Source organism: Cnephaeus nilssonii, assembly GCF_951640355.1.
Source record: "Cnephaeus nilssonii genome assembly, chromosome: 9".
NCBI classification, from domain to species: domain Eukaryota; kingdom Metazoa; phylum Chordata; class Mammalia; order Chiroptera; family Vespertilionidae; genus Cnephaeus; species Cnephaeus nilssonii.
The window spans coordinates 16,159,595-16,174,331 of NC_137080.1; positions in this window are offsets into that span (position 1 = coordinate 16,159,595).

Consider the following 14,737-nt stretch of genomic DNA (forward strand, 5'->3'; position numbering starts at 1 on the left):
AAGATGGCAGCACCCACAGCCAATAAGGAGGGACTATGCTAATTGACTGTCCCGCCCTCAAAGATGGTGGCGCCCAGTCCCCTCAGCCCCCAGGCGGGCCTGGCCACTCTGCGCGCCTGCCTCCGGAGTCTGCCAGTCCCCTCAGCCCCCCAACCGCCCAGGACCAGCCCGAGGCGCAGGCAAGCCTCGGATGGCAGCTGCCCAGCGGCCCAGGGCCGCCCAAGGCTCAGGTAACCAGGGCCGGCTGAGGCTTGTGCTGCTGGCAGTGGCAGCAGCAGAGGTGTGATGGGGTGTTGCCTTCCCCTGATCACTGGGTCGCCTCCCGCCCCTGAGGGCTCCCGGACTGTGAGAGGGGGCAGGCCAGGCTGAGGGACCCCCCCCCCTCCAGTGCATTAATTTTCATGCAACGGGCCTCTAGTGTGATAATATGTCCCCTTCCAGGGTGAGAAGATTAAACATGAGACAAGATAGATGGGTCCCACCCACAAACCACTCCATTCTGTAAGAGAGAATCTCTCAGGAGTGAAGCAGAGTTTTTACACATCCTTTCTCCTCCTAGCCCACTCTCTTCAGACAGGCTGCCAGGAACTGTCCCCCAAAAGGGGTGGTTGAAGTAACAGCTACAGGCCTGCTGCTCCTAAGCTCACTCCCACCCACATTGCATTCTGGGCCAGTACCATTGTATTTGCTCCCTTGGATAACTGAACCTTGGGTTCCACTTTCTCAGGGTGTTAGCCACTCTAACCCTAAGACTATAGGTTTTAAAGGTGTTGCCCATGACTTGATCTCCTTCTACTGGAAGATTGGAAATCGGTCTGAACAGGAAACGATGATGCAGAGACGTTAGGAGAGGCTGGGCCAGATGAAAGGCATGGAGAGAAAGCCAGGTCCAGGTGAGGGTTGTCCAGTAAGTGATGAAGGTCTCCTGTTCCAGACCTCCAATCCCAGGACACGGCTCTCACTTTACACACCAGATCCATCCTTCACTGGACTGAGTCTAGACTACGATGCACAGCAGGGTACATATGTGTATTTTTGTTTAAAAATGTAAGTTAGTAAGAATAGGTTTTAAGAATAATACTTCTGTACCCATATTTTGCTGCCCAGGGGTGACTATATGAAGCAAGGACTAAAATCCTTCATCTTTACAAATGCTGGGCTTTCCACCCTTGGTCTCCAGAGAGACCAACAAAGAATGGCTTCTCTGCGGTGCCTGGAGCCTGTGTCCTGCCCTGTTGCAGCAGGAATCGGTGTCCTGAGAGCTAAAGGAGAGAGGGGGTTCCTTTACCTGACCTCATCCCCAAATCCTCTCAGTTGTGTGCACTCTGTTCTAGTAACTCTGGCCTCTGTTATTCCTTAAACATGTTAAGCACCTTTTCTCCATTTATCGTTGTGTTTTCTGCCTAGAATGTTCTTGCACATATCCCCATGGCTGTCTTCCACACTTTCTTCATGTCTTTACACAAGTCATTTCAGTGGAAGCTTCCTTCAGTGTTTCATGTCCCCCTACCTTCTTCATTTTTCTTTTTATCACATACATTAGCATACTACAGTCCTACTTTTTATCTTGTTTCTTATCTGTTCCCCCAACTAGAATGTAGACTCGTATAGGGCAGAGATCTTTATCTGTTTTATTTATTACTTTTTAAAAAAATTATCTTTGTTATTGAAAGGATTACAGATGTGCCCTTTTAGAGCCTAGAACAGTGGCCTGGAATGTCATTGGTGTTAAATTAAATGTTTGTTAAATGAATGAATGAACTCTTTATCAATAAATTAGTCCTCTTGATTTAATTATGAATGATATCAATGAAGAGAATGTATGTTCTGAAACCTTTATTTCCCTTCAAATATTAAATAAGTTTAACATAATTTGAAAAATGTATAGAGGCAGAGACCAAGGAAACTAATTAAAATACTAAGTTTCACGCAAATGTGAGGTCATTTCGATTTGGCAAAGAGATTAGAGCAGAAGGGGAAGACATGGTTTAACTGTGGGAGATGATGAGAGGGTACGAAAGAAGGAAGGCAGAGTCAGGACTGAGATAACACTCTGAGTTTTAGTCACTAAGAAAATGACCAAATGAGGAGGTTCCTGAGTGGCAAAGAAATTGAGTTCCCAGCAGGCATTTAAAGTTGTGGAGCTGAAAATAAATAAATATACGTAGTAGAGATACGAAGTTGAGGATTGTTTACATAGGAATACAAACTGAAATCATGAAAAGAAAGAAAAAAAGAAAAAGCTCTCTAGAAATCAGAACAAAGAGAAACAAGACCAGCCATGGGCCTTGTGAAATACTTAAATATTTATGAGGAAAGGAGAAGAGGAGAAATGGGACACAGGTAAGGACCTTCCATCTCCTTTGTAGATGGAGATGACAACACTCCAATAACAAAGAAGCCAAGAGGATGCTTTAAGAAGATGGCTATGGTCAGCAATGATAAAAGGCTTAGGAAGGTGATAAAAAAAACAAGGTATAAGACAGCTGGTTGGATTTTTCAACTTAATGTTCAGGAGTCCATTTTTAAAGTATTAAGATATATAAAAGGAAACATTCTTTTGATAATAGAAATAGATACGCTATAATTTGGTGTCAGCTTTCTTTCTGTTGCATTTACAAATACACATACATTTATAACACACTAGTTCATTAGCATTATAGGGAATGGTATATTTTATGTTAAGGTACTAATGGTTTGGCTATTAGTACATCACTCTTTTTAGGGTGACAATGCAACTTCATTCCTTTGGAACAAATCTAAGTTAAAAAAGAAATGGATTTTGGGCTCTCCTTTCCAATCATCTGGCTACCTAGCTACCTACCACCAAGATTTAGACAAGGGGTCAGCAAAACATTTTTTTAAAGGCTAGAGATAATAAATATTTTAGGCTTGTTCACTATATAGTCACAACTACTCAACTTTGCTATTGTAGCTTGAAAACCAGCATAGACGTGGTAAAAACGAATGGGCATAGCTGTGTTTCAATAACGCTTCAATGATTTAAAACAAAAACAAACAAACAAACAAAAAAACCCAGTTGGCTGGATTTAGCTCATGGGCTGTAGTTTGCTGACTCCTGATGTAGCCTAAAAGTATGCTAGAAGAGCGAACTATGACCTTGTCATATTGTCTATATCAAGACAGAACCATGATTTCTTATAAACATAGAAGAAAACACCTTCCTTTATTTTCTTCAAGAGTCTCTGGTTGTTGCATATTTTACTTTAAATATACGCATCCACCTAAGGCCAAAATATTAAGATTTCAAATAAACAGGCAGAGAAAAAAATGTACTGTGACCCTCAGATCAAACAGTGTTTATGCATTCTTTAATTTATTTCACATCTATTTGTAGGTTGCCTGTGATGCATAAGTCACTATGCTAAGTATTATGAGGGATGCAAATATGGGAAAGATTTAGACTCTTTCATCAGGAAACTAAGAACCCAATAGGGGAAATACCACTTTCGTAAATATATATAAGACAAGGTAAAGGACATGTGCCACAGAAGAAATAAAGATACATTTTTCTAGGTGAGGGAGAAATTACTCTTGACTGGCTTAAGGGAATATGGAGGTTTAGGAAAGAGAGCAGAGTCCTTTCTGTGAAGGAAATGATTTACAAACCCAGTCTTGGAGACCTAGGCACATAGTAATTAGAAAGGCAATACCAACAGAAGAGGGAGAGAGGGAGGCGGGGAGAGAGAGAGAGAGAGAGAGAGAGAGAGAGAGAGAGAGAGAGAGAACAACATAAATAAAAGCCAATAATTTAAAAAGTATAGACTGTGTGGAATAAAATGAATAATTACTTTTCATAGGACTGCAAGATTAAGGATTGAATATAGATAAAGCCAGAGAGTTAACTAGGAGGAAAGTATTAGGTGCGTCACGTCATTGAGTTGGTTTCAACTCCTGGTAACTCTACGAATGAGTGATGTCCACAGTGTCCTCTACTTAACAGCCCTGCTCAGCTCCTGTAGACTCACGACTCTGGCTTCTTTTATGGAGCTAATTCATCTTATATTTGATCTTCCTCTTTTCCTGCTGCCTTTCTGTTTCCCAGCATTATTGTCCTTTTCCAAAAACTTCTGCCTTCTCATGATGTTCCTGAAATGGGACACAAGGCATCAGCAGGAATTTAAAGGGGTTGGAGCAGAGGGCATCCAAGTCCAGATGGGTGCAGTCTGGAGCTTACATAGTTGTTTGGAGCCCGATTTAAGAAAAAGAATACAAAGTTTACATTTGAAAAATTAATATGTATTGGGAATGAGAAAAGAAGTCCCAACAAATGAGACGCTTTTAAAAGCAGACAAATACTGCAACTATCTCAAGATCCAGAAACCATAGGAACCCTGACATCCATTACTCTCTCACTCACAGCTCCCTGTTAACTGGCTACACTCTTCAGTCACGTCTCTATATGACAGGGAAGACAAGTTAGCTCTCTTCGAGCATAACTGATCCAGATTTGTCTTTTATCAACAGTACACAAAAGTGTCTTTCAGTTTCACAAAATGGTATTGATGATAAGTCAATTTTTAGGACTGCTATCAAATTCAGGAAACCCTTTAAGTTGGGATATATCAGGGCATATCAAAAAATTCTGTGCAATGACTAATTATAAATATTCTTTGGATCAATGACAAATCAATCATGAATCACGGATGTCCTTATGTAGTAGCATATCATGAGTTTCATGCTTTCTTTGTAGGAGGAAGTTTCATGTGTCAAGATTTCAAATCTTTTATCAATGTGTTCGTCTGAATCTTGTCTCATCATTAATCGAATTATCTAAGAGTTCAGGAACCTATTCATTGTTTCCTTTTGCAAAGTATTTCTTCCTGATAGTTAACTTAGAAGGGAGCAACCTCAGATGATGAAGAAGCCTTCAGTAAGGCAATATTTGTGGGTCACTGAAATAGCACATTGAACGATTTTAATTATGAATTATGTATTGCTACAGGTGGGTAATCATATTACCTATTTCAATAATCAGTTGTACTGGTAGCACTTTAAAAGTTTTTAAAAATATAAACAAAGAATGCACCATCTTATAAGGTCCTAAGATCATTAATGTTTTTTCCTGATGAATAACAGAATTTATCATGATATATTTATAGTGCCATCTAGTGTTTGAAAGGCTTCATAGACAAAATAAATAAACAATTTACTTTTAATTTTTTGTTAGCATATATTCTTTGGCTTTACATCCCAGGGATTCCTTCTAAGATTTTTATATTAAATACTAAAAATAAAATGGTTAATTGCAAGACCACATGAACCCCTATAAATTAAATTAATTCTTATGCAATAAGATGAATTAAATTATTCCTTCACTACTCTGACAGGAGATGTCTGGCGGGACCTCAGACAAAGAGATTGGTTCTCATTAGAATGCACAGTCAGAATTTTTTCAGAGACTCTTAGGTATAGAAGGAGATGTTTTATTCAAACCAAGTTCAATTTAGGTGGTATCTGGTAATCTTTAAATACATTTTTATTTCATTACTAACGTTATAGCTCTATTAAAAACCAAAAAAAAAAATATTTAGCAAACCAATAGATTTCTTTATTATTGCCAAAAACAGATGTTTTAATTCTTTAATTTTATCAAAATAACAAAGCTTGCTTGGTTTTGCTATTTTTATCCTATAATAAACAATACTAGGTTAACAAAAGTGTACTTAACTTATGTTATTGTTTTGTGTGAAATATAAAACTAACAGTGAAAATATTTCTGCAAAGTCAACATGGAAAATAAGAAGGTTTAGGCAACAGACTCGTTCTTTCTCCTCCTTTTACTATAAATGCATTGACTATCAAAGAGTTGAGTTTACACACTATGAAACTCATATTTTCGGAGGATTTAGACTGAGAAATAAAGTCAAAACAAATTGCAAATTTTAAGGAAACACCACACAGTGCAAATACCACCTTAAATACCATATTATTTTTACGTGTTTTGACCCTAGGCTAATATTTTAAAACTCCAAGCAGCAAACTGCACTCCCTTTGGTTCACAAACGCATTTGTAAGGATGTGGGAATGCCACACCGTGGGGACTCTCACTGGACACTGGTCCTTCTACCTGGGGTTTGGGGGGAGGGATGCTCACCATTCGGTCCTTAGGAGACTCTGCCCCACCGTCACCCACTCTCAGCTTGCCTGTCTCTGCCAGGGCCACCACCCCCAGCCTGCTCCGACTATCCAGTCCGATCTGGGCCAGGAGCTCCTACACCAGGCATTCTAGGACTAAGTCATTCTAGTCCACCAGGAAATTATGTAAATATAAATAAGTTGTTTCAGGAAGTTATCAGACCATAGTTTAGCACACTAAACCCTAGACCATCCCAGGCAAGGAGAACAGAAAGCCAAGTGCATAGTGGCTGGCTGGCCATTCCCTTGATCAAAGTGGAACACTGCAGAGCAGCAGTCACAGTAGGTGTGTATGGGGATGGGGCGGGACGGGGTATATGTGAGAATCTGTGCAACACAGACAGGCATCTCTGAGTAGGAGCCCAATACAGTATACTTTGCTATGAATTCATCTCCAATCCATAAACATCTATCTTTTCTCTCTACTATTTTGCTGTACCTAGGTACTCAGTAGATACACTCTGAGTGGCTTCTCCCTTTAAAAAGAGCTAGTGCAAATGAGAAAACTTTTTCTATATAGAGAAGCAATTTTTACCTCATTCTGTTCTGCTTAATAGAGGCTCTAGTAAATTCCACCTGTTAATTAGAGTTGCAATGTTAAAAGAACTCCCCAAAAATATTTCTCGAATTGCTCATTTTTAACATTAAAATTCATTCTGGTTTTGGTGGATGGTTGAATCTGGACTGGCAATTCTTACTTATAGTCAATGGGAATACTAGTCCTCAAGCTAAATAGAGAGACAACAAAAAGGAAAAGAATTAGATATTTGAATTGCTATTGTGTTTTGCTTTAAACATCCCATTAAAAATTGCTTCAAATGTGACATAACGGTATGATATAACCAAAACTTTTATCATTGCATCATTTTCAAATCACATGTTATATATCTTTTTGTTTTTCCAAAACTAAATTTCTAGAAAAGTCACATATAATCTTTTATTTGTAAAAATTATTTTTATTTAGCCCATCTATTTTATCTTATTTTCCACATCGAATCATAATTAAGTAATCTCAGATAATTGAAAACAAGTTATTTAAAAGAATTGTCTAAAAAGTCCCAATCACAATTGCCTTCATTAATCCATTTCAATAATTCACAATTTTCTCTGTACAGAAATTATTTTTAACAAATATAACTATGCTGTTCTTGAATATTTATAATTAATACCCAAGATAATTTTCTGAGGTTTTGTGTTCAAAGAAGATCAATATCAGTGCATCACTCCCTTTCATGTGCATGAAAAACATCTTAAAGAATGCCTCTCAAAGCTTTCCCCCAGAAGGTAAACAAGGGTTTATTTTTTCTAGGTCTTCACTACAAACCCTTAGGGCAAAGTAGTTTATCTACTTAAATATTCATTTATTTATAATTCATTTAATACTGAAATCCTTTTATGATTACAAAAAAAGAAGCTTGAGGCATTTTACAGATTTAAAGGACAAGTTTTAGAATAAAGTACAAAGGAAGAAAAAGGCAAGAAAAATCTTTCAGTATTACATGAACAAGTATCATTGTAAGAGGAGGAGCAAAGGCCCGCCACTCCGCTCATCTGCTCCGAAGCTGTAATGCCTCTGACTCCTCTCACACAGAGCCTGGGATCTTTTTTTTCTACTAGTGTGTTCTCCTTATTCCCTCACCCCCTCTTTCTCTTTTCTATTTTATTTATCTTTTTGTTTATTTTATTTTTCAATTAGAGTTGACATTTAGCATTTATTTATATTAGTTTCACGTGTACATCATAGTGGTTAGACACATATAATTTATGAAGTGATGCCCCCCACGATGATTCTAGTATTCACCTGACACTATTGGTAGAATATTATTATTGACTATATCCCCTATGTTGTACTATATATCCCATGACCATTTCTTAACTACCAATTTGCACTTCTCAATCCCTTCACCTTTTTCACCAATCCCCCCACCACGTCCTCTTTCTTAGCTCCGTTAATTTCTACTCATTCTCCAGATCTGCAATGGATTGTCTTACAAAAACGGCCACAACAATACTTCCCCAGAACCTTGCCTTTCTCCCATGAAAAGGTAGAGTCTATTTCCCCTTCCCTTAAACCTGGGTGACCTTTGTGAATGCTCTAGCTTCTGCCTGGCTCCTTCTCTCTCTGGATGCTTGTATCTGGAACCTGGCCGTTGTGCTGTGAGGAAGTCCAGGCATTCTGAACACGCACCTGTGGCTGCTCTGGCCAAGAGTGCCTACAGAGGTCCCAGCCTACTGCCAGCTGAGGGACTCCAGATTCCAGCCTTAGAATGCACTCATCCCACACCTCAGTTCTGGGGATCCGAGGTCCTCTAGGCTCAGTTTCTCTGGGTCTCATATGCTTGACATCAAGGGGTTAGCTGGGCTGCATTTCTGTCTGGAGATATGGAGAGAAGCCTGCTTCCAAGTTCATTTATCCATTCTCATGCAGCTATAGGATTGGAGTACCTGTTTCCTTGCTGGCTGTTGTCCAAGACTTGCCCTCAGCTTCTAGAGGCTTGCCCCCACTTCTAGGCTGACACCAACATCGCATGGAGTTGTTCCCGTACTTCCAGTATCTCTGGCTTCTCCTGCCACATCTCTAACTAATGTTTCTGCCTCCCTCTTCTGCTCGTAATGGCTCATATGATTTCAGTGCCAAGTAATCCAGGACAATCTCCCCATTTTAGGGTCAACTGATTAGTAACCTTAATGACACCTGTAGAGCCTCTTCACAGCAACATTCAGATTAGTATTTGATTGAATAATGAGGGAATGAGAATCTTAGGGGGGCAGTTTTAGAAATCCTGACTACAGTGTTAAATGCCAAGCTGACTGCTTTACCTGCATCATGGTATTTAATTATCCTAAAGTAATATAACCAGGGGAAAAGTACTGTTCCCACTAACAACAAAGGCAACAACAAAAATCCCCATATTTTATGTTTCCAAACTAGACAACTATAGCTGCCAGGCTACTTTAATAAATCTATAACAGGATTTTATTTTTTAAAGTTACACATAAAAAAATACTCTTTAAAGGGCATGTCTATTGCATAAGCAAGGGACGAGTATAACTGAGGTCATTTTGAAACCCTTTCAAGGAATCTCAGCTTGACTTCTCGCTACATGCATTTCCATAGTGTGCCCCCAAACCTAATGCTGGATCCGTGATCATAGCCTTTCCATGGCAACACATCAGGGAGCCTCCAGCTTAGGACCATCTTCACTTAACAGTTCACCTGATTATGGGCCATGAAGAGGCTAGATACAAGGACATGTGGGTAGAAAAAGAAAGGGAAGGTCCCTTTCATGCACCTGGGAATACATTTTGATGATCCCTAACAAGTCAAGATGAGAAAGAAGATGCTGATAAAATGGTAAAGACTTCTTCCAATTGGATTTTGCAAAAATTGGACAGGTTCTCAGCTAGCTGGCTTTGTAGAAATGCTTTTGAATTGTTCAGGATGGTTTTCCTCCATGCAAAGTGCAGATTTTGAAATATTTTTCTCTCTTTCACTCTCATTACACACACACACACACACACACAGCCTTCTTCATGACATAAAACACAAGTGTTTCTCGCACTAAAGTGAGAAAGTTTATGGTGTACTTGTATTATGTACTGTATGTGTTATTTCGAGCCAAGAGAAAGAAGAAAAAGAGTATATAAGTTTGGTTTCTATGTCAGGAGCAAAACCCAGAAAGAGACCAGATTTTTAAAGTCACCATTCACAATGGTTAAGTCCACCGAAATGCGCAGTGCTGTCCTCAGAGGCGCCCCGCCAACTGTCAGAGTTGAGTTGAGACTTTCCAGGTAGACTCCTCACGCACACATGGGCGCGTCCTTATCTCGACTGTCAACCAGTGCTGAGATTTCTGTTTACCATTAAGTTTTTGAAGTTGAAATTTTCCTGGAAGAAGAAATGTGTTAAGTCCCATAAAGTCAATGAGTGTTATCAAGAGTAGTATCTTACTATCTGGCTGTTCAGAGACCCCGACTATCTTTAAGAAAAAGGCGGTGAGCCCTGGCCAGTGTGGCTCAGGTGGTTGAGTGTCATCTTGTGCACAGAAAAGTTTCAGGTTCAATTCCCGGTCAGGGCACATGCCCAGGTTGCGGGCTTGATCCCCGGTAGGCAGGAGGCAGCCAAAAGATCTTTCTCTCTCACATCAATGTTTCTCTCTTCCTCTCTCTCTCTCTCTCTCTCTCTCCCTTCCTCTCCCTCTAAAAATTAATTTAAAAAATATATATTTTAAGAAAAAATGGGTGAAACTGCTTGCCTTTAGGTACATACCTCCTGGGGCCCCTAAGGCTGCCTTTCTGTAAGTTCGTCCCCCAAGGTGCCCTTGCTGTGCACTTCATAGTTGGGTATCAGCCCAGTTTCCACCCTCCGCCCATGACTCCACGTGCAGGCAGCACGTTTCACCTGGGAACAGCTTTCCTGAGGATGGACTTCAAGCACCTACACATTTGACAAGCCCAGCATTGAAAGTATTAATATAAAGGGTTCTCCTCTCTGACAATGACCCAGTTTTACCAGGAACACATTAGTAAAAATATTATTCAACAAGGTTAACACTTTGATCAGATAGAGGATCAAAGGGCAAACTATTAAATAAAGATAATACAGCCTTTCAGTGTTATAAGAGCTTTCAGATATGACCGAGTGAAGCCCTGTATGGTGATCACTCTATAGAGCAACAACATGAGCAGTTATAAAAGCTGTTAGCATTCGTGAGCAGTCGCTTTTGCAAGATCTGTGCTTCATTTTGAAAATTGAATTATATTTTATGAGTAAAATTTAATCACAGTTATGATTTAGCCTATAAAGCCTGTAAGATAAGTAATAAATCAAGTTAGCATGTAATAAACACTAAGTAAAAACCGGTGTCTTTCCAGCCTTTCCTTCTCTTTTTTTCCCCATCCTTTGGGGGATAATAAAAAAACACAATTTTTTGTGTTTAAAAAAGAGGGGGTATAAGAAGGATACAATTTGTTAGTACTTATCCTATCTAATAAAAGGATAATATGCAAATTAACCGTCACTCCATCACGAAGATGGAGGCGCCCACAGCCACAAGATGGCAGAGCCCAGTCCTCTCAGCCCCGCCGGAGTCCCCCAGTCCTGGGGGGGCAGCCACTGAGAGCAGGCAGCGTGAGTGGCCTGGTGAAATGCTTGTTTCTTCGCTGTGGCAACGAGGCAAGCATTCCACCCCGGCCACAGAGGGCCTCTGGACAACGGGCACGGAGCAGCCAGGCCAGGGCACAGAACTCTTGTGTCATCACCCCGGCAACAAGGCAAGTGTTCTGCGCCCAACCACAGATGGGCCTCTGGGCCACAGAGAGTCTCTGGGCAGTGGGCGCAGAGCGGCCAGGCCCCGCAGAGAGCTACTCGCGCACGGATTTGTGCGCAGGGCTACTAGTTAGTAGATAATGAAGAGATTACCTTACACCTAACAGTATTTATACTCCACCTGCCCACTAAAATGTAATAAATTAAAATATACCTTAGGTTTACAATACATACTCTAAAATCCACAAATCTAATCATGCTTGTTAAAGGAGTACTTGGAGACATGAGTCACAAGTTCTTCTCTGTCCTAAATCACTCTCTCTACCTTGTGTACAGGTGTGGAATGAAGACCTTGATGCTTAGCCCTACCAGTTATGTGATCTTGGGAAAGGCACTTACTGGTACTCTCTGCACCTCAATTTCCTTTTTGTTAAACCAGAAAGCACTGGAATCTTTGAGATGATGGCTAGCAAATGCCTAGTTCCTCACTTGACATATAATAACTACTGAGTAACATCAGTTTGCTTCCTTCTTTCTTCTTTTTCCCTTAAGGTGTTCCCATTCAACCCCTAAGATGCAAGGCATCTTGGGTCCCAGATGTAAGCTCCTTAGAGAGAGGCTCCCACTGCATACAAATGGTTCCTGGTCATCACACGCTGAATTTCATGAACTATAAAAATCTAGTGATTTACAGTCACATTTCAGAAATTTAATTATAAAAGTGTGGGTAAAAATTCTGACACAAATATTGGAACCCATTGATAAAATTCAGAATTTCTCATACCTACCAGTAACCAGAAGAGGGCGTACTAGGATTAAACTAAAACTCCAGCCTTCTTAAAGCTAAAACTACCAAGCTTTCTTTTTATTCTTTTTTTATTAATATATTTTTATTTATTTCAGAGAGGAAGGGAGAGGGAGAGAGAGATAGAAACATCAATGATAAGAGAGAATCATTGATTGGCCGCCCCCTGCACGACACCCACAGGAGATCAAGCCTGCAACCTTGGCATGTGACCTCTTGGTTCATAGGTCCACACTCAACCACTGAGCCACATAGGCCAGGTTCAAATTTTCAATATAAGGAAACTCTGAACCAAAATTACATAAATTCAAAAAAAAATTACCTAAATCATAGAATAAATCCAGAAAGACAGCTAAAAAATTCTGAATCTTTATCCAGGGATTTGAATATGAAATAATTTATCTTTTGTTCTAAATACAGTATAAACTCTAATTTCATTAATATGAAATGTTTTCTTTCAATGCATGTTTATAAAACAGCACGTCAACTCATATATGCGAATATATACAAGTATTTCAAAGGTTTCCAATGAGTCATGATATGTCATTTTTGATGTTTAAAAAATGTTAGGGAGGGGGGTGTTATTTCCCCCTATATCACATCCTTCTTCTAGCTTAATTCCTCCTGGCTGCTAAGATTTAAGGGCACATTCCTAAGGTTTTACAAATGCCCATGTTCTGTGAATCTCAGAAACATTAGTCTTTTCTCCATTTATGGTCAAACCTAACTGTCTTTTATTTTTCCTGGTAGCTGCATCTATCTTTCCATCTATGTATCTAACTACAATTTTATCAGTCAGACCTTGTAACCTACATATCAGCAATTTATCAGAGATCAACCAGCAACTATGAAAACCATTATTGCTTCACGACTTCCAGCATAGTTACATACTCAACAGCAGGAGAGGATCGGGTCAGGAACTGCTTCAATCAGTTGAACTGGCTTAATTTCCAAAGGAGGAAAAGTTCATCTCCATTCAATCAATATTATGGCTTAATCCCATTTTCTACGAGGAAGTAAAAAGAGGGGATTGGGGGATTTGAAAATGGTTCTGCCACTATCTGTATGGCTCCTTTTTTTTTTTTTAATCTTTATTGTTGAAAGGATTACATATGTCCTCTTTTTCTTCCCCCTATCGGCCCTCTCCAGCCCGCCCCACCCCAGGCCTTCACCACCCTATTGTCTGTGTCCATGGGTTATGTATATAACAGTACTTTATGCATATAAGGTCTTTGGTTGATTACCTCCCAGGATTTCTCTTATCTCAAATCTGAAATGGAAAGAATAATTACCATTGTGCAAGGCTGTTGTGCAGACTTAATGAGATAATAGATGTGCAAGTCCCTCATAAGGTGCTTGTAACACAGAAGGTCAATCTAACTGGCTTTCTTCGGGTCTAATTTTACAAGTCATCCAGCATTCAAGTTTTGATACCAAGCACATATAGAAAACTCTACTCATCAGATTCCCATGTCAAAGCTTTCTCATATACAGAACTGATAGTTGATTATGTAATTCTAGTAAAATCCAACACCTTTTTTGAGCAGTTTATCGGCATTGTACATCCTAAGTTGAAGTTAATTCACTTATCAGCATCCTCTCACTGTCCTCCTTTTACCCATGAAGGCTTGTAGAGGCTGCTTACTTGACTCAAAACCACACAACTTGTGGCCAACAGTTTGACCACAAAAACTAGAATTCTTAACGATTGCCCTTTACTGTTCAAGTATATACTGAAACAGAAAACTTGCTTAATCCTTCTTTGCAGTAGTTTCAGCTCTCAATACATTTTAACAAGTTGGCAAACAAAGTGTATATATGTGCTGACTCTGCTAATTTGATTAATGAAAACATCACAACTGCCCACCCCAGTTTTTCAGACAGAGGTTCCTGTATCATCATTATAATTTTGCCCTGGAAAGCAGAAAACGTAGTAAACAAGTAAATTAGTAGTTAGTTATAAATGTATTGGCACTGACACGGTAGTTTATTATGTATAAATGAGAAAAGACATCCTCTTTATTCATTACTGGTTAAAATTCAGCAGGTACTATTAGCAAAAATAACCCTTTTCTTTAAACAAAACTGAAAGGTATGTTGAGCAGTAATTGCTTGCCTGTGATCAACCATCATTTAACTCACTGATGGTTTCAAGCTCCCTCACCGATGTTTTAAGAAACATTGTTGTTTCATTCAGTTCTCTCTTTTTTTTTTTTCATCTTTATTGTTGAAAATATTACATATATTCCCTTTTTCCCCCATTGACTTCCGCTAGCCTGCCCCCACCCTCTATGCTTTGAACCAAAGAAATCTCCTTCTGCATTCCTGAAGTCCCCTGAAATGACGGCCAGTCTTAGACCCTCCCCTGCTCCCTCGTCATGCTATCCACCTTCATCCTTTATATTATTATTTATTTCCCCAACACATATTCATAACACATATTATGTGTGAGGCACTATTCTAATCATCCCTTAGCTCATTTAAACCCCCTAGTGACTTTGTGA